This window comes from Herpailurus yagouaroundi, unplaced genomic scaffold (assembly GCF_014898765.1).
Source record: "Herpailurus yagouaroundi ecotype Mexico unplaced genomic scaffold, PumYag 196, whole genome shotgun sequence".
Classification (NCBI taxonomy): Eukaryota; Metazoa; Chordata; class Mammalia; order Carnivora; family Felidae; genus Herpailurus; species Herpailurus yagouaroundi.
The window spans coordinates 10,908,457-10,934,167 of NW_024412427.1; the positions used below are offsets into that span (position 1 = coordinate 10,908,457).

Here is a 25,711-nt window from a genome sequence, read left to right on the forward strand (position 1 = left end):
TAATTGGAATAGAATTGAAAGTCTAGAAATAAACCTATATATCTATGATCAATTGATTCTTTTAATTTTTATTTTTTTGTTTTTGGAGAAAGAGAGAATGAGCAGGGAAGGGGACAGAGGGAAAGAGAGAATCTTAAATAGGGCCCATGCTCAGTGTAGAGCCTGATGCGGGGCTTGATCCCAAGACCCTGGGATATGACCTGAGCTGAAATCAAGAGTTGGATGCTCGGGGCACCTGGGTGTCTCAGTCGGTTGAGCTTCTGACTTCGGCTCAGGTCATGATCGCACGGTCTGTGAGTTTGAGCCCGCGTCGGGCTCTGTGCTGACAGCTCGGAGCCTGGAGCCTGCTTTGGATTCTGTGTCTCCCTCTCTCTCTGCCCCTGCCCTGCTCATGCTCTGTCTCTCTCTGTCTCAAAAATAAATAAAAACATTTTAAAAAATTAGAAAAAAAAAAAAAGAATTGGATGCTCAACTGACTGAGCCACCCAGGTGGCCCTATGATCAACTGAATTTTTGACAAGTGTGCCAAGATCGTTCAATGGACAAAGAATAATCTTTTCAACAAACAGTGCTAGTGCAATTGAATATCCACATGCAAAAGAATGAAGTTTGACCTTTACCCCATGTCACATATAAATAGTAACTCACAATGGATCAAAGACCTAAATATAAAAGCAAAAAACAGACAAGTCTTAGAAACATAGGAGTAAATCCTGATGACTTGGATTTGGCCATGATTCTTAGATATGACACCAAAAGCACAAGCAACAAAAGAAAAAAAAATAGATACATTGAAATGCATCAAAATTAAGAACTTTTCAGCATCAAAGGATAGTACCAAGAGAGTGAAAAGACAACCCCCAAAATGAGAGAAATATTTGCAATCATAGATCTGCTAAAGGTCTAGTCCCCAGAATATATAAAGCACACTTCCAGTTCAACAACCCAGTGAAAAGTTGGGCAAAGAACTTGACCAGACATTTCTCTAAGGAAGATATTCAAATGGCCAATAAGTTCATGATAAGATGTTCAATATAAGTCACTAGGGAAATTCAGATCAAAACCACAATGAAATACCACTTCATGCTCACTAGGTTGGCTATAATTATAATATTTTTAAAATCATTTTTTAAAAAGGAAGTAAGTGTTGGTGAGGATATGGAGAAATTGGAACCTTCATATTTTACTAGTGAGAACCTTCATATTTTACCTTCATATTTTACCAGCTGCTGTGGAAAACAGTGTGGCATTTCTTTAATAATTAGAATTACCATATGACCCAGCAATTCCACTCCCAGATATATGCCCCAAAGAATTGAAAACAGGTGTTCAAACAAAAATTTGTGCATGAATGTTCATAGCAGCATTATTCACAAAAGGCAAAAGGTGAAAACAACCCAAATGTCCAGCAATGGATGAATAGGTAAGACAAATGTGGTATATTCATATGATGGAATATTATTCAGCCATAAAAAGGAATGAAATCTGATACATGCTACAACATGAATGAACCTTGAAAACATGCTGAGTAAAAGAAGCCAAACACAAAAGGTCACATATTGTGACCAATATTTATATGAAATATCCAGAATAGGCAAATCTATAGAGATGGAAGGCAAATTAGGGGTTGCTTAAGGATAGGGGAATGGGGCCTTGGGAAGAGGACAATATCTAAATGGTACAGATTTTCTTTCTGAGGTGATATAAATATTCTAAAAATTGACTGTGGTGATGGTTGCATCTGTGACTATACTAAAAAGCATTGAATTGTATGCTTTAAATGAGCAGATTGTTTGGTATGTGAATTATATCTCAATAAAACAGTTTTTAAAAAACATGATTTGGCAATATACACTAGGGCTGAACATGTAAATTCTATGACCCAGCAATCCTAGTCCTAGGTATATATCCAGCAGAAAATTGTACACATGTTCATCCAAAGATGTATAAGAATATTCAGAGTAGCACTTAAAAAAATTGACCTGAAGTAGAATTTCACCACCAGTAGAATGGATAAATTATGATATACTCAAATAATAAAATGAAAGGGACAGCAATGAAAAGGACAAACCCCAACCATAGGCAATAATATAGATGAATCTCAAAAACATAAAATTGAACATAAGAAACCAGACTCAAAAGAGTACACTCTATACAATTTCGTTTATATAAAGTTTAACACCTGGCGTGCCTCATCTGTGGAATTAGGTATTGGTTTACTGTTTACACTCAGAGGCATGGGTAATGATTAGAAAGGGAGCTTTTGTGGAGCTGGTAATGTTCTACTTGTTGGTTTAGGTGTTGGGTAGACAAGTGTTGTTCATTTTGTGAAAATGCATCAGGATTTACACTTATGACTTGTGTATTTTTATGTTTTTATGTTATACTCTAATAATTTCGGAATACTTTTAAAAATAGGTTTTTAAGTCCTAAGAATATTTCTCTCTTTTTGGTCACTTCTTGATACTCTTTGATTTTTTTCAATTTTGTAGTTATCACTCTATTTCTATTTTCAATGTTTTTTTCCTAATAGCAAGCCATTGCTTGCCCATATCAAGCCTTTATGCAAAGTAGAAGTGACTCCTCTTCAAGGGACCTTTATTTCTGGTTGTCTGAAATTGTTGAGCTGATTTTGTAGTAACAAGGCACTTTACTGCCATCTACTGGTAAATTATCACAATAAAGTTATAAATTACAGTGTTAACCAGTGGCCAACACCCACTTAGATGTGATGTCCTCTTGCAAGACACAACTTGCTCAACTGAATGTGGTAACGTTGTTTGGCACTGTTGTGACGAACCCCGCAGACAGTAGAATGTTGACATTCTCTAGGTGGTTTTGTTCTTTTTATTCCTGTTTGATATTGTTCTTAAAGACATGGTTGAAGTATTCACTGCGAAAGCTTAAGCCACTTGGACTAAAATGTGAAAGCAAAAGTTCAATAAATGCTAATCAATCTGTTCATATCAAAGAACCATTGATTTGCTCTTGCTTTACCCAAGTCTGAATCCAGAACAATCCTGGATGTCATAGGATTGCTTTCCTTGCTCAAAACATTCTGTGAAACAGTCTTGCATCCTCTCCAGAGGCCTCTGAATCTGGAACTTGTTGAAGCTATCATAAGTCCTAGGTAGTCTTCAGAACATTTTATATCTACTAATTCATTTAATCATCGACTCCTCATCTATAAGGTGCCCTTATTATCTGCATCTTACAGATGAGGCAACTGAAGTACAAAAAAGTTAATTTATATTACAAGTTGTGATATTACAAAAATACCTTCTTTGAGGAGCTTATGGTCTATTAGGGACACAAAACGAAATAAAAATGCCATGTAAGGTTTAAGAAACAAAGGAGAAAATACTTTGGACCCTGTTGGAAAAGACATTTTACTCCTTTTGGTCCCAGTTTCCTCATCTGTATAACAAGAAGGTTGAATTTTCCCAAGGTCACATAGCTAATAAATGCCAGCTGATTTTTGTAGTAACAAGTATTGGGTATTTTGGTTTCAGAGTCCAAACTTGTGATCACTGTGCTATACTTAGTGCCAGTTCATGGCCTGTTTCTGTCCCTTTGCTAACTACCTGTGGGCAACAAATACTTATGTTGCCCATGCTTCTATTTTCACCTGCAGGATAGGTAGGTGCCCAAGTGGGTCTCTGGATCCTACCTCCCTGAATACTTGCTAACCTCAGGAAAACTTAGAACCTTCAGTTTAAGGACATGGAAAACAAGGTAAAAATGAGGATAGTGGCTCAGATTCTGGAATGTTTTTTTTTTTTTTTTGATTGTGGTAAAATACATAACGATTTTCACCATTTTAATTATTTTTAAGTGTACAGCTCTGTGGCATTAAGTACATTCATTGTTGTGCAACCATCACCATCATCCATCTCCAGAACTCTTTCATCTTCCCCAACTGAAACTCTGTACCCATTAAACAGTAACTCTCCATTTCCCTTTTCTGCTAGCCCTGGGCAATTCTACTTTCTTAATTTTTTAAGTTTGTTTGTTTGTTTGTTTGTTTGTTTAATTTGAGAGAGGGAGACAGAGACAGAGACAGATAGAGCATGCAAACAGGGGAGGGGCAGAGAGAGGGAATCCCAAGCAGGATCCACACTGAGTGCATGGACCCCATATAGGGCTTGAACCCACAAACCTCAAGATCATGACCTGACCCAAATCAAGAGTCAGACATTTAATCAACTGAGCCACCCAGGCATCTCTGCACATTTTTAAATTGGATTTTTGTTGATGTTGTTGTTGAGTTTCTAGAATCTTTCAGAACTTTCTTACCTCTAGAAATTGTTCTAAGACTTGGAGGTTTGTGGATGATGTCATCTCAGCCTCTGGGCTGCCTTCTGGTGGGAACTTTTACTAGTTTCTTTCAGATTAATTCATTAATCAAGTAATTAATGAATTGTATTATACAAGGAGTCACTCTTTGGCTGTGTCAGATTTCTAGGCTAACATAAAAGAATATATGCATATATGTTTGTATGAAGTTTAAGAACTGTCAAAGTGGCTCTAAGTTGCTAGATGTCAAAATAGTGGTGTCTCTGGAAGAGCAAGTATTGACTGGGAGGAGACATAGAGGAGGAGACAAAAGGGAACTTTCTGGGTTGATAGTTCTGTAACTTGATCTGGGTGGTGGTAACATGAGAACACAGGTAAACATTTATTATACTTAAGATGTTTGCATTTTGCTGTATGTAAATTATACCTCACTTTGTAAAAGTTAGAAGAAAAAGCTTTAAAAAAAATTTTTCCCCAGGATCTTATAAGACCTTCTGCTGTTAATTTCATAGGCTCAATGACCTGAGGTGCCTCCTTGTGGCCATCTGTGGTTCTCTTTATTTTTCTTTGTCTTCTTGGTCCCCACACCTAGCACCGTATTCAGTATTCACAAACACAACAGATATTTATTAAACACCTCCTCTGTGCTTAGCACTGTGCTATATGCTAAGGTAAACAAGATGGATAAAGTCCCCTCCTTATGGAGTCTACAGTCTAGTGGTGAAGACAAGGAATATATAACCTAGTGCATCCTTATTGAGGACAAATAAGAGAATCTGTCTGGGGAGTGGTCAGGGAAGGAGTCCTTGAGGTTGTGATGTTTGAGATGGGAGCTGAAGAGTCATTAATTATCTAAGCAACTAGAGCATTTCAGGCAGAGGGATCAGCATGTTCAAGGGTCCTGAGTAGGAAGGAAGTACAATGTATGAAGAAGATCACTGTAATTACAGCCCAGAGAGAGAATAAGAACGCCCTAAGATAAGTCTGGAGATGGGGCAAAGGCAGGCGACAGTGAAGACACCTATTTGGCCTTTAGCTTAAGAGCAATGTGGGCCATCAAATAGTTGTTTGTTTTTTAATTTCTTAAAAAAATATTTATTTTTGAGAGAGAGAGAGAGCACAAGCAGGTTAGGGTCAGAGAGAGAGGGGGACAGAGGATCCAAAGCAGGCTCTGCACCGACAGCAGTGAGCCAGATGCAGGGCTTGAACCCACAAACCATGAGATCATGACCCAAGCTGAAGTCAGACACTCAACCCACTGAGCCACCCAAGCGCCCCTCAAATAGTTTTAAATAGGGGAGAGACATGATAAAATTTGACTTAGAAACATTACTCTGACAGGAGAGTGGTTCATTGAAGGTGAACCAGGGAGGATGTGAAAAGGCCTTAGATGACTACTGCACCAATCCAAGCATACAGTGTGTGCTCAATGGAATGAAAGTACTCCTGACTCCTATTCTTAGATGAAACCAGTATGTCTGACCAATATGCAATCAATTTACAATCCACTGGATCATCTTCTATCTTCTGTGATGTTCACGACAGACTCTTTAACTCCCATTTTACAGATGAGGAAGTTGAGGTTATAGGCAAAGAAAGTTACATAACTATCAAGTGTGAAAAACAGATCTGAATCCAGGCCTTTATGACAGACATCAAGTCCAGTGCTGGGAGGCCTCTCTACATTTGGGGAGAGGGGAGGAGCCACATTCCCTTGCACCTAATGAGCTTGCAAGGATGATGGTGATGGGAAAAAAGTAGAGAGGGGCTTACAGGCAAATTAACAATTAAGGCTAAAGATTATCTTTATCACCGTTAATGTTATTAAACACTATATGTCAGGCACTGTGCCAAGTGCTTTTCATGTCTTCTCTCATTTCCTCTTTGCAAGCACTATTATTATCCCCATATTTCAGATATGTAAACCGAGGCTTGGAAAGTTGACTTGCCCAAGGGCACTAGGGCCAGAGGGCTCCTATAGGGCTGTACACTAACTCCAAAGTGGAGGCAAAAGCCACTGACGCTATTACAGCGCCAGGAGACAGAGAATCACCCAACCCATGCACTAAGCTCTGCACCCAAGTGAGCGGGCGCGCGCTCCGCCTCGCGCTCTCGGGGACGTTTGGCCACGTGATCAGGGCCCGCCCCCGCCCGCCCCGCCCCCTCCCGCGCTCCCACCCTCTCTCCCTCCCTCCCCCTCCCTCCCCGGCCCGGTCCGGCCCATCCCCCTCCCCGCCGGCTCCCTGAGGCCCTTGCCGGGTCGGGCTGCGGGCGGCCGGGCGCCGACGGCCGGACAGACGGACGCACGCGAGGACGGACGGACGGACAGACGGAGGGCGGCGGGCACGCACGGCCCGGGCCGGTGCTCCGAGGCCCGCCCGGGAGGGCTGGGGCCGCGCTCAGGTGAGGTGACGGCGACGCGGGCCCGTAAGGGGTGGGCCCGCCGGGCGTCTGGGGTCCCGGCCCCGCTGGCTCCGCGGGAAGGAGGCGCCGCCCGGGCCCGGCGCGGGAAAATGGCGCCGGCCGGCAGTGGAAGACGGCTCCTGTGCGGGCCCGGCCCGGAGCCGCCCCGCCCGCGGCGCTCGTGTCCCCGTCGCCATGTTGGGGAGCGGGCCCCGGGCCTGCGGGCGGGGGTGCTGGAGGGAGCGGGGGCCGGCCGGGGTTGGGGAGGGTGCGAGACGCGGGGTCTGGGGCGCTGAGGGAGTGCAGGGCCGGCCGGGGTCTGCACAGGGTGGCGCTCCAGGCCCGAGGAACTGGCGGGAGCCGAACGTGGGGTCGTGGCCGGGGTCGAGGAGAAGAGACACTGAGTCCAAACGGAACTGGATCGGGGTCCGTGGGGCTGGAGGCCAGGAGTGGAGTTGGGTTAGGCTATTCGTGTTCAGGACCCCAGGACCGGTAGGACCCAGAGGGGCGTGGGGTCCGAGCTCAGGCTGTCAGAGCAGGGACAGTTCTTTGTGGAGGGCGGGGGTGGAGTGTTGATTAGGAATATTAGAAATGGGGGCCCTTTGGAGGCCGGTGCGACTATCAGACTGGGACAGTTCTCAGAGTCGCGGGTGCGAATTGCAAGTCCGTATGACTCCCAAGAGACTGAGGACATATGTTCTCCTAGCATATTCTACTCCCAATTGGGGAGAGCAACAGAAAATAGGAAGACTTTTATGAGGAAGAGGGAAAAGAGAGACTGAGGTTTGGGTGCAGGAGCTGGTCAGCAAATGGGGTGCCCAGCGTGGAGCTGGTTGGCAAGAAGAGCCTCCATCAACTTAATGGAGTTTGTGTCTTTAAAAGGAGGGACCAGGCTGTTTGTGGGTGGTGACCCAAGGTGTCTTCCCAGGAAGAGGACAGCCCACTGTTTTAAGAGCAGGGTCACCTGGGGAGGTCATCAGAAAGGCCTTGAGGCCAGTAAGAATGGTGAAGAAAAATCGGTGTGTAGAAACTACAAGGGTCTTAGAGATCATGTAACAATTTCGGGTCATGTAATGATTTTAGCTGAGACCTAGAAAGGTAAAGTTGACTCCTCCAGATCTTACAAGTTCCTGGAAGAGGAGGTCTGCTGCCTCCTTATTCAACAGACTGGCTTAAAGGAATTTGTTAGCTGTGAGAAAAGTGTTAAGAAGGCAAGCTCAGCAGCATGTATCAAAGAACTGTTAATGGGTTTTGTTTTGATAGTTTGTCAGTACAAAGACTGAAAGGGGATACAAAGAAGGATAGGTAACCAGCTATTTGATAATTTCTAGCCCACCTCCATTTGTGCAAAGAAGTTATCTTCAGGACCCTTTTGACTTTGAACTTGGAGTTTTAAGAGATGCTCCTTCTGTTCTAGGTGTTTGTTATAGGAGAGGGACATAGAAAGCCTAAAAAGATAACAGTGAACAATCATGTACACCCAAGATCTGTATCATGATCAAACTTCAATTAAACTTTGATCAAGATAGAGAGGAATTCATATGGGTTATGGAAGAGTTCTGTCATGCAAATTTCATGCACATCTATCATGAGATAGTAGACCCAGGGCTCCCATAAAATCAAAAAGATTATGAAGATGTTTATAGTGGTAAGATTTTCTATGTTCAATGAGTATACACAATACATACATACAGTATCAAGATTAATTTATTCTGAGTCTTTCTAATGCATGAAGACCTAACTAGTGGGCATCTAGGGAAGCTGCTCAGAATAATAATAACCTCTCTCAAAATAATAGTTTTAATTGCATTAAACAAAATACACTGGAGTATAGAGAAAGCCATTATATTGAAATACCAAAATATACAAATTATAAAATAGTATGGATATACTTTATCAATACATTAAGAAATCAGATCTAGTGACAGGTCTGATAATTACAAATTTTAAACACGATGAGCATAAATAATACTTTAAGATATCAGCAACAATTGTAATATGATGTAAAGGTATCTGTGATAACTGTGACAGAGTGACAGATACTGCTAATACTAGAGTAGTGTGTTGCCTACAATTCATTTTTGAAGAAAATTGTAACTTTCAATTAGAAGTTAGTGAAAATAAGGAAGTAATTTTTCTTTTTACTCCCTATCCAAGTTCACAGACCCCTCTGAATTCTACCTGTGAATCCCATCTATGAACCCCAGGTTAAGAAACCCTTCCCCTACCACCAAGCATGTCTTCCATTCAGCAGACAATTACTGTGCACTAAGACATGTCAAGCGTTATTATGCCAGGCTCTGAGGATTGAAAGGTCTTTAAAGCAGGATCTTTTCATTTCAGATATTCAGTCTCGTGAGAGAAATGAACATACAAACAATGCTATTTCAGGATGGTGAATGCCAAAGGAGTATCAAAAGTTGTAAAAACACAAGAGGTGGGCACATTTCGGTTCTAAGAATCAGGGAAGGTTTTGTGAAGGGAGATACTTGAGATGTGTCCTGAAAGGTGGAGGAGTTTGCCAGATGGAGAGTTGGAGAGAAGAGCTTTCTATGTAAGGCATGCACTTTCAGGGAATACAATTGAATGTGGCTGAAGCACAGTATGTGTGTGGATCAAGTGGTTAAAGATGAGATGGAAATGTTGTTTGGTTGTCCTGCTTGTAAAGGACTTTATTAAAGGACTGAATCTTTAGCTGATAGGGAGGCATTCAACATTTCCAAGGAGGAGAATGTATCATTAGGATTAATTTTTAGGAGATAAGTGGATGGAGAGTGGACTGGAGAAAAGTAATAAGGGCCTAGTTAAGGCAGAGGCAGTCAGCTTTGAGCAAAGTTAGAATTTTTAGGCGTTGATAATATTGCACATGGTAAGAGAGAAGGAATATTTTAGATTGGGATGGTGGCTGTCAAGTTAAAAAAGGGATGAAAGGAAAATGAAGTGAGAATTGTCACAGGTAATAAGGGAGATGATTTTTGGGGATAGAATAACAGACTTCTGGAAACCATTGCAAAGCTGGCAAGTGTGGTACAGTTTTTGTTTAAAGAAATCAAAGGTAAGTGTCAGCAGACATAAGAAGCAGGGAAAGTATTCCTAGAGTGTAGGAAAACCACAACTGTCTACATCAGGGGTCAGCAAACTATGGTCAGTGTCAAATCTGGTAGAGTTACTCATTTACATATTGTCTTTGGCTGCTTTCACTCTACCAGAGGCAGAGTTGAGTAGTTTTACAGAGAATATATAGTTTTCAAAGCTGAAAATATTTATTGTCTGTCTCTTTACCAAAGATGCTTGCCAATCTCTGATCAGTGTCTGAAGATTGGATGTTCAACTTCTGGTTTGTCATTTCTAGTTCTTATATAATGGAGAATAACTATTTTGACTTTGTCCTTCCGGCTGGGTCACCCATGCTCTGTATATCTGCAGTATGACGTAGACCCCTGAATATTTTATATCAGTCAGTGATGCCAAGGTCTGTTCTAGGGTCTGCTGTGTGGCAAATGTGGTAGTAACAGGTTTTCACAACTCAGACCATGCTTGTTTTGGCATATTCTCATTGGGTTGTCTTTTTAGAAAGATTTCTTTATATTTTCTGATTAGTAATCCTTTGTTGGTTACGTGTATCATAGAGATCATTTCCCAGTTGCTCATCTTTAAAATTTTTTTTTTTAATGTTTGCTGTTGAGAGAGTGTGAGCAGGGGAGAGGGAGAGAGAGAGAGAGAGAGAGAGAGAGAGAGAGAGAGAGAGAGAGAATCTGAAACAGGTTCTAGGCTCTGAGCTGTCAGCACAGAGCCCAACATGGGGCTCAAACAGCGAGATCATGACCTGAGCTGAAGTCAGATGCTTAACCGACTGAGCCACTCAGATGCCCCATAAATCTCTCTCTCTTTTGTTAAAAGAGGTTCTGAATTTTAATAAAGTCAAATTAATCAATCTTCCTGCAAGATTTTGAAATTATTCTTTATATTATCTTCTTGAATCTTCACTGTTTTTCCTTTGATGTTTAGATCTCTAATCTATCTGGAATTGACTCTTGTGTGTGATGTGAGGTAGTGTCCAGTTTCATTTTTTTTTTTCCTATGTATAACCAATTATCCCAGCATCAATTAAAAAAAACAACAACAGTGTTTTTAATGTTTTAATTTATTTTTGAGACAAAGAGAGCATGAGTGGGAGAGGGGTCTAGAGAGCCAGAGACACAGAATTCCAAGCAGGCTCCAGGCTCTGAGCTGTCACCACAGAGCCCAACGACACAGGGCTCGAACTTATGAGCTGTGAGGTCATGACCTGAGCCAAAGTTGGACACTTAACCAACTGAGCCACCCAGGCGGCCCCAGCACCATATTTAAAAAAAAACTTTTTTAATGTTTATTTTGAGAGAGAGAGAGACTCGGAGTGTGAGTGACAAGGGGCAGACACAGAATCCAGAGTAGGCTCTAGGCTCTGAACTGTCAGCACAGAGCCCAACATGGGGCTGAAACTCACGAACTGTGAAGTCATGGTGTGAGCCAAAGTCAGATGCTTTACTGACTGAGGTGTCCCCCACCCCACCATTTATTGAAGGGCACTTTGTTTTCAAATTGTGTGCTCTTTTGGTGGAGTCTGTCTGAGGTCCTAATTCCAACTGTGCTGCTTGCTAATTGTGTGACGTTGGACAAGTTGGGTAACCTCTTTGTGCCTCCGTTTCCTCAGCTTTTATTTATTTATTTATTTATTTATTTATTTATTTATTTATTTATTTAGCCCAACGTGGGACTTGAACTCATCACTGCAAGATCCGAGTCTCATGCTGTACGTACTGAGCCAGCCAGACACCCGACGTTTTCTCAGCTTTTAAAATAAGGATAATAGGGGCACCTGGGTGGCTCAGTTGGTTAAGTGGCCGACTTCAGCTCAGGTCATGATCTCACGGTTCATGAGTTTGAGCCTTGCATTGGGCTCTGTGCTGACAGCTCGGAGCCTGGAGCCTGCTTTGGATTCTGTGTCTCCCTCTATCTCTGTTCCTCCCCCGCTCGCACTCTGTCTCTCTCTCTCTCAAAAATAAAGATTTTAAAAAATGTTTAAAAAAATAAGTAAAATAAAGTAAAATAAGGATAATAGTATTTATCTCATAGGATTGTGAAGATTAAGTGAGTTAGTTCATGTAACATGTGGAACAGTATGGCACCTAGAAAATGCTCAATAATGTTAGCTGTTACTTAGCATTCTTGTTCATTTATGATGTCTAGCACCTGGCACAGAGTAGGGGTTTAATGTACTCAACTGAGTTGTCTGTCTTAACTTGGTTTTCAGGTCAAGACAGAATGGTTGAGAGGTAGGCTGAATCTCAACAGGAAATACTTCCAGTTGCTGCTTAGTTTTAGCTGCTGCCTCAGACTATCTGCTGGGAAGGAGCTCCTCTCAGCCCATCACTTCTTTTGCAGAGAACTTCTGTAACAGAGGATACAAACCAGCAGCCTGTGGTTGGATTTGACCTGCAGACAGACATGTTTTGTTTGGCTAAAATTTACACAGATTTCTGACTTTGTGACTTTCCTTGAAATTTTGAAAGATCTGTTAATCCAAACTCCTATTCTCTCATAGCAACACAGTGAAAGCTAAAGCTTTTAGGTGTGATGTGTGTTTCCTTGTGCTCTGTGGTCCTCACTGCTTTCTTGCTTTGCTCATTTACTTTTATTGCCCTGTAGGCATTTGATTTTCTGGTTCTTACTTCACTGAGGTTTTAAATATTCTCTCTCCTAAACCAAAAAATGATATGTTGGGATGAGGGTTGGGATGGCCAGAAATTGACAGATGAGTTTGTGGGCAGGTAAAAACCAAAGTCTGTTTATAAGGATGAGTCATTGTTGATCAAAATGAATAAAATGATAAGTGAAATTAAAAGATGAGGTGAAATTAATTTCAAATTGCTGAATACTTATGCATCTATTGTGCACTGGGTATATTAGAAATTACCACATTTGTGGTAGCAAACTAGCTGGCCTGCTTTATGAAACATTGCAGAAGAGATCTTTTTAATTGTGATGTGGAGCTGTTTTCCAAGAGAGTGGTTGGATGAAAGAGAGGAAAAACAGGAATTCATTCATTTGCCAAACATTTATTGAGCCCTACCCTGTATATTAGGCTAGAACTCTGCAAGATACAAAGATAATTCTAGTCAGAGTTTAAGTGTCCTGTGGAGTATAGGTAATGTGTTACGAAGCTGGGATATCAAAGAATGGTACCTGAAAGAGGTAGCCTTTGAGTGGAGCTGCCAAGAATAGTAAGGATCTTTTTGTTTTTTTTTTATTTTTTATTTTCAATGTTTGTTTATTTTTGAGAGAGAGAGAATGCGCGTACACAAGCAGAGGAGGGGCAGAGAAAGAGAAAGACGAGACAGAGAATCCGAAGCAGGCTCCTTGCTGTGAGTGCAAAGCCTGACATGGGGCTGAAACCCATAAACTGAACCATGAGATTGTGACCTGAGCCAAAGTCTGGCACTCAACCAACTGAGCCACCCAGGTGCCCCAAGAATGGTTAGGATCCTAATACTTGGAGACGAGACCGATTTTCCAGGCTGAATGAAAGCATGAGTGTGGAGATGTGTGTTTAGGAGTTAGTAAAGAGTCCAGTTTGGCTGGAGAACAGGATCGTTACAGGGCTGTTGTTGGAGTTCAGTCTGGAAATGGAGATTGAACAGCAATAGCAATAATAATAGCAGTAGTAGGTCACATTTTTTGCTTGCATACTGTTTGCCAGATAACTTGCCAAGCATTTAATAAGTAGTATTTCTCTTAATCCTCACAACAACTCTGTGAGATAGGCATTATTTTTTATGGCTTTTTAAAAATAAACTGAGGAAAAGAACTAACAATTGATGGAGAAAGAATTTGAGTCTAATTCCCAGTCCTGTGTTAGTCCCTGTATAGTATATATACAGCTTAATCAGGGAAGGCTTTGAATCCTTTTCAGTTTCTGGCTGGGAAGTTTGGACTTGATTAACTAAGTAATAGGGAGTCATCAAAAGTTTTTAGCTATATGGTGACATAATGAAACCTGCACAGTAGGAAAGTAAGCCTGGTAGTGAAGTATAGGAACAGCATGGGGAGAAAGGAGAAATACTGACAGCCAGTTTACTCTCCACCTCCTCACTAGATGCAGTGCTTCTTCATATCTGGCCCTGTGTCTGTCCTCCCCTTCCTTCAGCTCCACTGCCTACCTATTGTGTTGTCTCACAGATTCATTTTTAAAAATGTAATCTTTCCCTACCTCACCTTATTCTAAAAAGGACTTGAGGTGGGTGTCTAGGAACTCAATAAGCATTTGCTGAGTTAATTAATAAATGACCAGAGGTATAGGTAGGTGTGTATATAAAGGGACTATGACTTTGTTGGACAGAGTAATGCAGCTCTAGAATTTGGTGATAAGCTATATTTTATGTATAAACCCTATAAAGCAAAAGCCTGGAACCACATCTTCTTTAACTTGTGAATGATTATATTCTGTGTCAGATAGAATATTAATGCTCAGTTAATATTAACTAGATCAGTTAAAAAGCTAAACTTATAGAAACAGAGAGAATGGTGGTTGCCAAGGGATGGGGTAGGGGAAATGGGAATATGTTGGTCAAAGCATAGAGACTTCCAGCTGTAAGATGAGTAAATTCTGAGGACCTAGAGTACATCACGGTGACTATAGTTAACAATAATGTATTATATACTTGAAAGTTGCAGAAAGAGTAGATTAGATCTTAAATGTTTTTGCCACACACCAAAAAAAAAAAAAAAGTGTGTGAGGTGATGGATGTATTAACTAACCTTATTGTGGTAATCATTTTGCAGTATATATGTGTATCCATCTCATTGTACATTTTATTTATTTATTTTTTAATGTTTATATTTTGAGAGGGGCGGGGAGGGAGAGAGGATGAGCAGGGGAGGGGCAGAGAGACGGAGACAGAATCTGAAGCAGGCTTCAGGCTGTGAGCGAGCTGTCAGAACAGAGCCCGACTTGGGACTCAAACTCACAAGCTGTGAGATCATGACCTGAGCTGAAGTAGGCTGCTTGACCGACTGAGCCAGCCAGGCGCCCCTCATTGTACATTTTAAACTAACACAATGCTGTATGTTGATTATGTCTCAATAAAGCTGGGGGGAAAGATCTTTGTCAGCTAATAATATTAATGATCACCAAATTCAGAGGGCATTCATACTTTAAATATTTAGGTTTGTATTTACCATTGACTAGCTACAACCACCGCCTCCCCAACACATACAAAGAGGCAACAAAAGTTCCCGCTAACTCTTACCTTTACCAATATTGAACCTGTTGAATATTAGTTCCATAGTACCATTTATGTATATTTTCTAAAGACCAGACAGCAGCAGTTTCTCACAGGAAGAAATAGTTGCAGATTTGTGAATCAGATTCTTATTTTGGATTTTACAGAGGGAAATTGTTCATTAGGTTAAGTCCCTTGCCGTAAATTTAAATATTATATGAAAGTAAGGCTGTGTCCCTTCTATAAAATACAGACCTAAAAAGTTCAAACACTTGGAGAAATCAAAGATGTTGTGGTTAACCACCAATTGCTGGTACAGGGGAGAAGAGTTTTAGGTAAACCAACATCTGACTAGACATAATAAGAGACAGATCAATAGACCTAAATAATGGATTTGTTAAATAAGTATTCTTTCCCATTGTAGATATTAACTAACAGCAGTATATGCATATACACGTAAGCACATATCAGTATGAATTATAATGATATAACTGGTATAAATTCAAATCTAGTAATGCTTCATAAAAGAAAATGAGCCTTCAACTGAGTTCTTTTAGATTGTGTTCAACTGTTCAGTGCATGTGGAGATGACTCATTCAGAAGCATCATGATCAGAACAATTAAGTGTGGAAGAAAACGTGATTATGATAGTATATGTTGACTGCCTACCAGTGTTGAGAAGTATATCCAGTTAATGAGTAATTAGTTTCTGCCTTCCAGGAAACTAATTCATCTGAGAACATGATATGAACATAAATAAAAAGGTGGGGGGAGCATAAATGTTTTAAACGAGACTATAAGTGCTGTGGAAATTCAGGAGAGCGCACCACTACCACTTGGAGAATCAGGGAAGACTTCATGGAAAAGGTGGTATATTAATTTTCTAGGGCTGCTGTAACAGACTACCACAAACTGGGTGACTTAAAACAACAACAATTTATTCTCTTAAAATTCTTTATTCTAGAACCTGAATTCAAGGTGTCAGCAGGGACATGTTCTCTCTGAGGCTTACAGTAGAATCTTTCCTTGCCTTTTTCTGGCTTGCATCAATTCTTAGTATTTCTTGATTTGCAGCTACATCACTTCAGTCTCTGCCTTTGTTGCCACATGGTGTTCTCCCTGTGTATCTCTCTGTGTCCAAATTTCTCTCTTATAAAGACACCAGTCATATTGGATTAAGGGCCTACACCCTACTCCAATATGACCTCATGTATACTAGTTACATCTGCAGTGACCCTATTTCCAAATCTACATTCTGGGATACTGGGGGTTAGAACTTTAATGTATCTTTTTGTGGGACGCAGTTCAACCCGTAACAGGTGGCATGATACAGAGATGATACAGAGGTATTAAATTAAAATTTATTAAATAAATAGAAGGGTAAGATTGCAGTGAGTTAAGGAGAGAAGAACCAAGTGCATGATGGACATAGGAAAGCATAAGGAATATTTAGAAAATGAAATAGTGAGAAGTCTGTTTTGCTGGTGTGTTGAGGAGCTATGGGGAGATGAAGCCAGAGTAGTTGGTTGAGCCCTAGCTGCCAGATCTAGGAAGGACATTCAGATGTTGAGTGGGTAGTGTGTGGGAACAGGATGGAACTGCAGAATTTTGAAATGGTGGGTAACTGATTCAAGCTTTGGATAGGTAATTCAAGCTTTAGGGAGATTTTGTGATCAAGTGATCATGGATAAGTAGACACCCTGAAGAAAAACAGATGGTCGATGATTTAACACACCCAGCCTTCCTCATTTGCCCAGGACAGTCAGGAAATTCCTCTTTTGTAAAAAAACAATAACAGAAACACCACAACAAACTTTGAGGGTTTTATTAGCCTCTTGCTCAGCCATCTGTGGGCACTGAGATACATCAGCTTTTTAGGATCTCTGTTCAGAAGCCTGACCATGGATTTCAGTATTAGTAATCATGTCACTATTTTCTTTCAAACTTTTCTTCAAAATCAGCTCTTTTCTGTCCTTTTTTTTTTTTTTTTTATCTTGTGATTTTTCTCAAAACTCTCTTTGGTTTTCCATCTTTTTTAAACATCTGACTAATGGAAAGAATTGAGTAAAATTATGTACTGTCCAAGACAATGATACACTTTTTTTCTGTGTCCTTTTAATGATAGTTTTGGTGACTTTTGCCCACAGTAGGACTTTATTCATATTGTGAATGCATTCAAGCTGTGGTCAACAGTAGAGCTCAGGTGCTTTTCCTTATTTGTCTCTACGTAGTTCTTCCTGATTGTGTATTTGCATTGTTCATATAATCTCGTAAGAGCCTATGTCCCCATGAAGTTTTAAAAATTGTGTTTAAATATTACAAACACATAACTTTGTGCTCATTAGCATATATGCAGTCTTTGTAAATTTAATTCTTATAGTTTTAAAAAAAATTTTTTTAATGTTTATTTATTTTTGAGAGAGAGGGGGGGGAGAGAGGGAGAGAGAATGAGTGGGGAGGGGCAGAGAGAGAGGGAGACACAGAATCCAAAGCAGGCTCCAGGCTCTGAGCTGTCAGCACAGAGCCTGACACGGAGCTTGAACCCACAGACTGCGAGATCATGACCCAAGTTGAAGTCGGACGCTCAACCTACTGAGCCACCCAGGCGCCCCATAATTCTTATAGTTTTTAATAGTCTTTTTATTTGGCAATATATTGAGGTACTTTTCACATGTCTATATAGTTATTTTTAATGGATACATAATAACCAAAATTTAAATACTCTCTGTTTATTTGGGTGAGTTCCAGTTTGTTTTTATTTTTGGTTTGTAATTCTCATTTATATTTCTATAACATCTTACTATAAAACTTTTTCCCCCAATTTTATTTTAGAATGTATTCTCTAAAATGATTCAGTTTGGTCTAAGGATCATCACTTTTTAGCCATTTTGTCAGCTTATTCTTTAGAATAACTACCAGTTTATATTGATACTAGCCATTAGTTGTTGTTGGATTTTATAAATTTTTTCTTCTAGTATAATAGAGGTACCTCACAGTTTGTTGGGTTTTAAGATACTTTAAATGTTTTCTTATGAAAAATTTCAAACATACAGATAAAACCCCTGAATTAGTAGAATAAACACCCTTATTCCTACCACCTATGTTCAACATGTAGCCATATGCTCAATGGTATACTTATTATGTTAAACTTTTAAAAATAAAGACATCATCAAACTATGCCTTTAAACATTTTAGCATGCATCTCTTACAAATACATTCTTCGCATACAGTACCTTTATCACACCTAACAAATTATCAATAATTCCTTAATGTTATCTAACATTAAGTCTGTATTTGTTTTCCTCCTTGTCTCCAAAACGACTTTTTATAGCTGACTTGTTCAAAGGACCATGCACTACATTTGCATCTATTTATGTAGATGTAGTATTTTACAAATCTGGAATAGTTGCCATTCCTTGTCTGCTTCCTCACCTTTTGTTTTTTTTGTTTTGTTTTGTTCGTGGCATTGATTTGTTGACACCAGAGCAGTTTTGTTTAATGCTCCACATTCTGGATTTATCTGATTGTTTTCTTTGTGACATTTATTCCTTATATTTCCCTAAACTGTAAGGTTTAAAGACCAGATCTGAGCTGAACATTTTGGCAAAAATACCTAAATATTCCTCACAAGGCATCATATTACAAGCTACACAAATGTCTAGTTGTCCCATTGTTGATGATAACTTTGATCAGAGGTTTAAGGTTATGACTTCCATATCTCTCGATTATGAAATTGCCCTTTTTCTTCTGTGACTAGCGAATATATTTTTTACTTTTATCAATGATGGGTATTTTTTTTAACTTCTTTGAGTTAGTTTTCTTTACCATTTGACCATTTGTTCCATGTAGATTTGGTATTATCCTTTTAAGTTTGTACTGTGTATTTAAAAATTGTATTCAGTATAACAAATAATGCATTGTTATGATAGATAAATTTCAAGTTTCAAAATATAGCTGAAATCCAATATAACCAAAAAAAAGATACAGATTTCAAATATATAATAGGGGGCATTTGTTTGACAAGAATTTGTGATGAGTCATGTTTCCTTTTTAAAAAAAAAAACATTCCAAGCAGACAAATCTAAAAAACATAAACTCTTGAATCAAAAATTTCTTTTATTTTTTTTTTGAAATGGAGGTAAATCTCAAATTTATAAAAGTTGGATTTACATTTGTTTTTCCATACCCACCCAAAAAGCCCAGAATTTATTTCTTATTCTGTGAGTGTTTCATTTGCTGGTCTTTTTTATACACCCATTTTTATCAATTTTAAATTGTTTTTCCTTTTCCTATTACAGATATTTTTCTTAATTCCTTCCTGTTATGAATTATACTCAAATCAGATTTTCCTTTCAACCACAACTTTTTAAATGCCCAACATGGCATTTTCTCTCCTAGTAAGATTATCGCGATGCCATACACATTATTCTACAAATTCTGTTTATTTTTTTACTTTTTAGGATATACATTTAATTCTATGTCATTAAACAGATATCAAATTCACTTTTTTCTAGCTACATAATATTTCATTTATGCAGGTTTCTGAAGTGTCATCAGGTTGTTTCTGATTTTATTTTCCCCATCACAAACTGTGAACATCCTTATGCATACATCTTTAAGAAATGGAGCTTTTACTTCTGTAGGATAAATCCCAAACATGGGCTAAAAGATAAGCTTATTTCAGTATTATGAACTGCCAGGTTATTTTCCATAAAGGTTGTTGCATTTCTTATTCTCACTGGCACTGGATATTAGGTATCTTTTTAGTCTTTGCCAGTCAGCTGGGTGAAAAGAGTTTTCTTATTTTTATTTTCATTTCCCTGACCATTAGTACATTGTATACATTCATTGGACATTTGTATTCCATATTCTACAGATTCCCTTTACCAATTCTTTACTTATTTTTCTCTTGGGTTGTTAATTTTTTACTTTTTAATCAACTTGCTGGCACTTTTATGTATTTAGAATATTAACCCTTTTTTGTCACATGGTACAATTATCCCAGTCTATCAGTTGGCTTTTGACTTTGTGGTTTCTTTTGACACATAGACTATTTTAATTTTTACCTGTTCATGTCTGTCAGACTTTTTCTTTAATTACTCCTGGATTCATGTCTTGCTCATCACTACCCCACTAATGAATTTTTATTTTATTTCTATATGTTTTTTAATTAAAAAAAATTTTTTTAAGTTTATATATTTAGAGAGAGAGAGAGAGCACAAGTGGGGGAGGAAGAGAGAAGGAGAGGGAGAGAATCCCAAGCAGGCTCCATGCTGTCAGCGCAGAGCCCAATGTGGCTACTTTGAATGCTATACCTGTGATTGAAAATATTAGTAATAGTGTATTCACCTACAGTTCTGTCTATAGGTTTGCTAAGTGATTATATCTGGGTCATCAGTAATGAGGGAATGGTAACTACAGAATTTAAAAGCTGATCTTAGGATTTCAGTGTTTGATTTTAATTTTTTTTTTTCAACGTTTATTTATTTTTGGGACAGAGAGAGACAGAGCATGAACGGGCGAGGGACAGAGAGAGAGGGAGACACAGAATCGGAAACAGGCTCCAGGCTCTGAGCCATCAGCCCAGAGCCCGACGCGGGGCTCGAACTCACGGACCGCGAGATTGTGACCTGGCTGAAGTCGGACGCTTAACCGACTGCGCCACCCAGGCGCCCCTTCAGTGTTTGATTTTAAATGTGATAGTTTGGGGCACCTGGGGGGCTTGGTCGGTTGAGCATCCGGCTTCGACTCAGGTCATGATCTCACACTCGTGGGTTCGAGCCCCGTGTTGGGCTCTGTGCTGACAGCTCAGATCCTGGAGCCTGCTTTGGATACTCTGTCTCCCTCTCTCTCTGCCTCTTCCCCGCACGCACTACGCACTGTGTGTGTGTGTGTCTTTCTCTCAAAATAAATGAACATAATAATAAAAAAATAAATAAATAAAAGTAACAATTTGAGGGGTGCCTGGGTGGCTCAGTTGGTTAAGCATCTGGCTTTGGCTCAGGACATGATCTCAAAATTAGTGGGTTTGAGCCCTGCATCAGGCTCTGTGCTGATAGCTCAGAGCCAGCTTGCTTCAGATTCTATCTCTCCCTCCCGCCTCTACCTCTCCCCCACTTGCACTCTGACTCTCTCTCTCTCTCAAAAATAAACAAACATTAAAAAAAATAAAGTGACAATTTGCAGAGCATAAAACAAACAAAAAAACGAAGAAAAGAAAGAAAAAAGTTTGACAACACGCAACACTCTCATTATGAATGTAAGACCATAGAGGAGAAGAAACACTGGTAGACTCTTTAAAAAAAAAAAAAAAAAAATTTAACGTTTATTTATTATTGAGAGACAGAGAGAGACAGCATGAACATGGGAGGGGCAGAGAGAGGGTGAGACACAGAATCCAAAGCAAGCTCCAGGCTGTCAGCACAGAGCCCGATGTGGGGCTCGAACACAGAAACTGAGAGATCATGACCTGAGCCGAAGTCGGACACTTAACTGACTGAGCCACCCAGTGGCCCAACACTGGTAGACTCTTAGATTGATTGCTTAAGGACTTTTGTAACTTAGAGCCCAGATCTTCTGATTTAATTCTATTGGAAACTTAATAGAGGAAAAAAAAGCCATGGTTCTTTAAAGTCGTCTTCCGTCTTATGGCAAGACTACATTCGTTATTATTATTACAACATACTTTTCTAGTGCTTTTACAATGAACTTTTTTGTAAGGAAGTGTCACATATGAAATGAAAGACTTTCCTACTTCTGACTAAGAAGCTTCAAATTATTCACTCAGGCCTCAATTTTTCCATCAGGATATTGGACTAGATGATTGCCAAGGGCTCTCTAGTTCATATGCTAAGATTCTCATCAAGTAATTTTTAGAGAATTTTTTAGTAGTTCCTATATTGTAGGATTTGATCAACTTTTCAATGTCATTTGTATTTTAGAGCATGGATTAAAAGACTAGTACTCTAAACCTGTGTTATTTTTTGCCTACAGCTTTATTAGGCCTAAAAGGACACAGTGGTATTCATTGTTAGAACATGATATAGAAAGTAGTTTTTCTCTAAATTTTACATTATCCACCTATCATGGCATCTAACAATATGGGGAGAATCTCTTTGAGCCTCTGACTTATTTTGTTGGTTTATATTGTGCTCAATTAACTTAACTATATTTGTGTTAGAATGAGTTCTAGGAATCTCAAATTTCATATTTCACAGATTTATCTTTTGCTTCTTATATTACACTGTCAGAATTGAAGTTTAAAAATTAATGTTAATATTCCCTAATCTCTTAAGTTGTCTATTATGCCTACTAGGAGCAAACCAGTTGTTGCTACAGTTTTGAAATGCCAGTCTCTTTGACAGGCATTTTGTGGATCCTTTCAGGGTACTAAGTTTTTATGATTTGAGGTGCCTCATTTATGCAGTAGATAGCGTGTCAGTCTCATAAATTTCTATGATTTGACTGCAGGTTTGCATAAATTTTCCCATGGGAGCCCTGGACTTAGAAACAGGAAGCATGTAAAAGTTTTATAACAGATTCACGAGGTATGGGGAGGATGGGATTGGATCTTTAGTTATGCCAAGGCAAATGTTTTTTGACAGTTCACATTTAACTGTTTATTCAGAGACTTTTTAAATGCCTAATAAATTATCCTGAAACATTTAGGTCTGTGTGGTTAACAGGCCAACTTAATTTTAAGTACTATAAGTGTAATATCCAGATTTAGGCATTCATAAAAATGTTCTTTAAATTTCTCATTATACAGAATTTTTGTTTCTTCTATAGTAACTTGGGAGCAAGAAAATACCTACCTTACCTGGTACATAGTAAGCGGTTGCTAAAGGATAGTTGAATAAATGCATCCATTGAAAGTATTCAAATTATAGATTAGAAATTATGAGGGACTTCTCTACACACATTTTCTATTTAAAAAATAACTCATGGGGGAACCTGGCTGGCTCAGTTGGTAGAGTGTGCAACTCATGATCTCGAGGTTGTGAGGTTGAGCCCTGCGTTGGGTATAGATAGAGATTACTTAAAAATAAAAAGGAAAAAAAAAAAGAAATAACTCATGGTCTGTAAGTATGAAATGATTTCAAAATATTAAGGTAAAAAACTCATGCAAAAGAGTCTCTTGGTAAAGTATTGAGGGTGTTATTACTAGCCATCTTTGAGAAGGAAGGGTCTTACACCTAGACAACAAATCTGGAAGATTTGTATTTGGCACAAGCTGAAGATATGCTTGTGTTTATGAGGCAGAATCCAGAAGAAGTCTAGGATTCTTATTTTACAGAGCTGTTTATTTATTTAATTGAAGTATAGTTGACACACAATGTGATATTAGTTTCAGGTGTACAGCACAGTGATTTGACAACTCTATATGCTGTGCCATGTTTACCACAAGTGTAGTAGCCATCTGTCACCATAAAACTCTATTGCAATACCATTGACTATATTCCTTATGGTGTACCTTTCATCTCCATGACTTATTCATTCCATAACTGGAAACCTGTACCTCCCACTCCCTTTCACCCATTTTGCCCACCCGTCCCACCCCCATTACAAAGCTATTTAAAACATTCAAATAGAGATATTCATTGGTTAAAGTGAAAGCATGTAGAATAACAATTAAATTTCTTGGTAAATAGTCCTTGAGTTTTCTTAAACCTGGAAGGAGCTCAAGATTCTGTTCAGCTTTAGCTTAGTGATCCATCTTCTCATTTTATAGTTTAGAAATCTTAGGTCCAGAGAGATTATATCCTGCCAGTCATACAAGGGAAGGTTACTACTAGAATTTGAGGCACACTTACCCTGCCATGCTTAGCCCAGCCCTCTTTCCATTCTGTCACCCTGGGTTTCACTATCATAAAATAATGCTAATGTTTTTTCTCAAGCGATACCTAGTTAATTTTACTAGTAATCATTTGACATTTGTATTGAAAATATTATTAAAAATGGATTCTGCAGTTAGGAAATCATTGCATGGGCATTAGGCTTTATTTAATTTCCTTATGTGGATAGTGCAGCACCTGTGATGGTGCACAAGTTGTGAACCAGGACGTCTGTATTTTCCATTTTTTGTTTCCTTGTTTGGTTTTGCATTGTCACTTTTTTAAAATATTTATTTATTTTTGAGAGAGAGAGTGTGAAGAGGGGGAGGGACAAAGAGAAAGGGGGACAGAGGATCCAAAGCAGGCTCTGCACTGACAGCAGCAAGCCTGACTGTGGGGCCAAACTCAGACTACAAAGATCATGACCTGAGCTGAAGTCGGATGCTTGGACGCTTGACCAACTGAGCCACCCAGGCACCCCTGCATTGTTATTTGTAATAAAAATTTTTCATAGTGTAAGTAAGAGAATAATGTTAAATTAAAAAAGTATATTATTATCAGAACATTTACAGTTTTACAACAAAGAGTAGGAAAGTGACAAGAAAGACTAAGTGTGTAGCTCTAACTACATGCAAGATCTTGGGCAAATCATGTAACCTTTGTGGGACTGTTCCTGCTACTTACTTCATTAGAATCCTTCAAGGGTTCTGCCCAGTACAGATGTATCTGTTCTTAATATTTGTTAACTCAAGTATAGCACACACAATGCAAAGTGCACAAATCATAAGGATAATGAATTGTAAAATGAACACGCTTGCATAACCACTATTGATGTATTTTGAAAAAGCTTTCTTAATTATTATGAAAGCTTTCCTTTAAAAAAAAAAACACTGGATTTGAGACTATAGGTAATCTCATGGGTTTTTTTTTTTAATTTAATTTTTTATTTTTTAAAATTTACATCCAAATTAGTTAGCATATAGTGAAACAATGATTTCAGGAGTAAATTCCTTAATGCTCCTTACCCATTTAGCCCATCCCCCCTCCCACAACCCCTCCAGTAACCCTGTTTGTTCTCCATATTTATGAGTCTCTTCTGTTTTGTCCCCCTCCCTGTTTTTGTATTTTTGTTTCCCTTCCCATATGTTTATCTGTTTTGTCTCTTAAAGTCCTCATATGAGTGAAGTCATATGATTTTTGTCTTTCTCTGACTAATTTCACTTAGCGTAATACCCTCCAGTTCCATCCACGTAATTACAAATGGCAAGATTTCATTTTTGATTGCCAAGTAGTACTCCGTGTGTGTGTGTGTGTGTGTGTGTGTGTGTGTGTGTGTGTGTGTGTGTGTGTGTATACATACCACATTTTCTTTATCCATTCATCCATCAATGGACATTTGGGCTCTTTCCATACTTTGGCTATTGTTGATAGTGCTGTTATAAACATGGGGGTGCATGTGTCCCTTCAAAACAGCACACCTGTATGCTGTGGATAAATGCCTAGCAGTGCAATTGCTGGGTCGTAGGGTAGTTCTATTTTTAGTTTTTTGAGGAACCTCCATACTGTTTTCCAGAGTGGCTGCACCAGCTTGCATTCCCAGATAATCTCATGTCTTTTAACACACTTTCTAGAGTGAAATTACCAGAAACAGTGATAGAAAGAAGGAATTTGGCCAGTCACAAAAATTTTACTTTGAATAGGCTTATTGGGCTTATACAATTTAGTCTTTTCTTCTGATGTTTCTCTTCTTCCTCTCTGCCCTTTTCTGTCTAGGTCCTGGATGGAATGGAGAGGGGTCCTACTGAACATCTATTATCTTTTCTGAGAGTGGTCAGAGAGTTCTTAAACAGGTCTGTTGTTTATATATAGAATACAAATGCAATCTTGATTTATTAAAAAAAAAAAAAACGAAACTTG

General features: G+C 39.0%; 1 protein-coding gene across 6 annotated transcripts in view; it reads left to right on the forward strand.

Annotated features, from left to right (window-relative positions):
- The first annotated feature begins 6,500 nt into the window (after nucleotides 1–6,500).
- NCOA6 (nuclear receptor coactivator 6) overlaps nucleotides 6,501–25,711 on the forward strand; it is a 109,189-nt gene continuing 89,978 nt past the window's right edge. For 4 of the 6 annotated variants that reach the window (XM_040447263.1, XM_040447265.1, XM_040447266.1 and 1 more), the window contains exons 1-2: nucleotides 6,503–6,699; nucleotides 25,568–25,644. The gene's annotated coding sequence lies outside the window, so the exon portion shown is untranslated. Of the gene's footprint in view, nucleotides 6,700–25,567; nucleotides 25,645–25,711 lie in introns of all 6 variants that reach the window. The other 2 variants (XM_040447269.1, XM_040447264.1) reach the window with 2 other exon arrangements.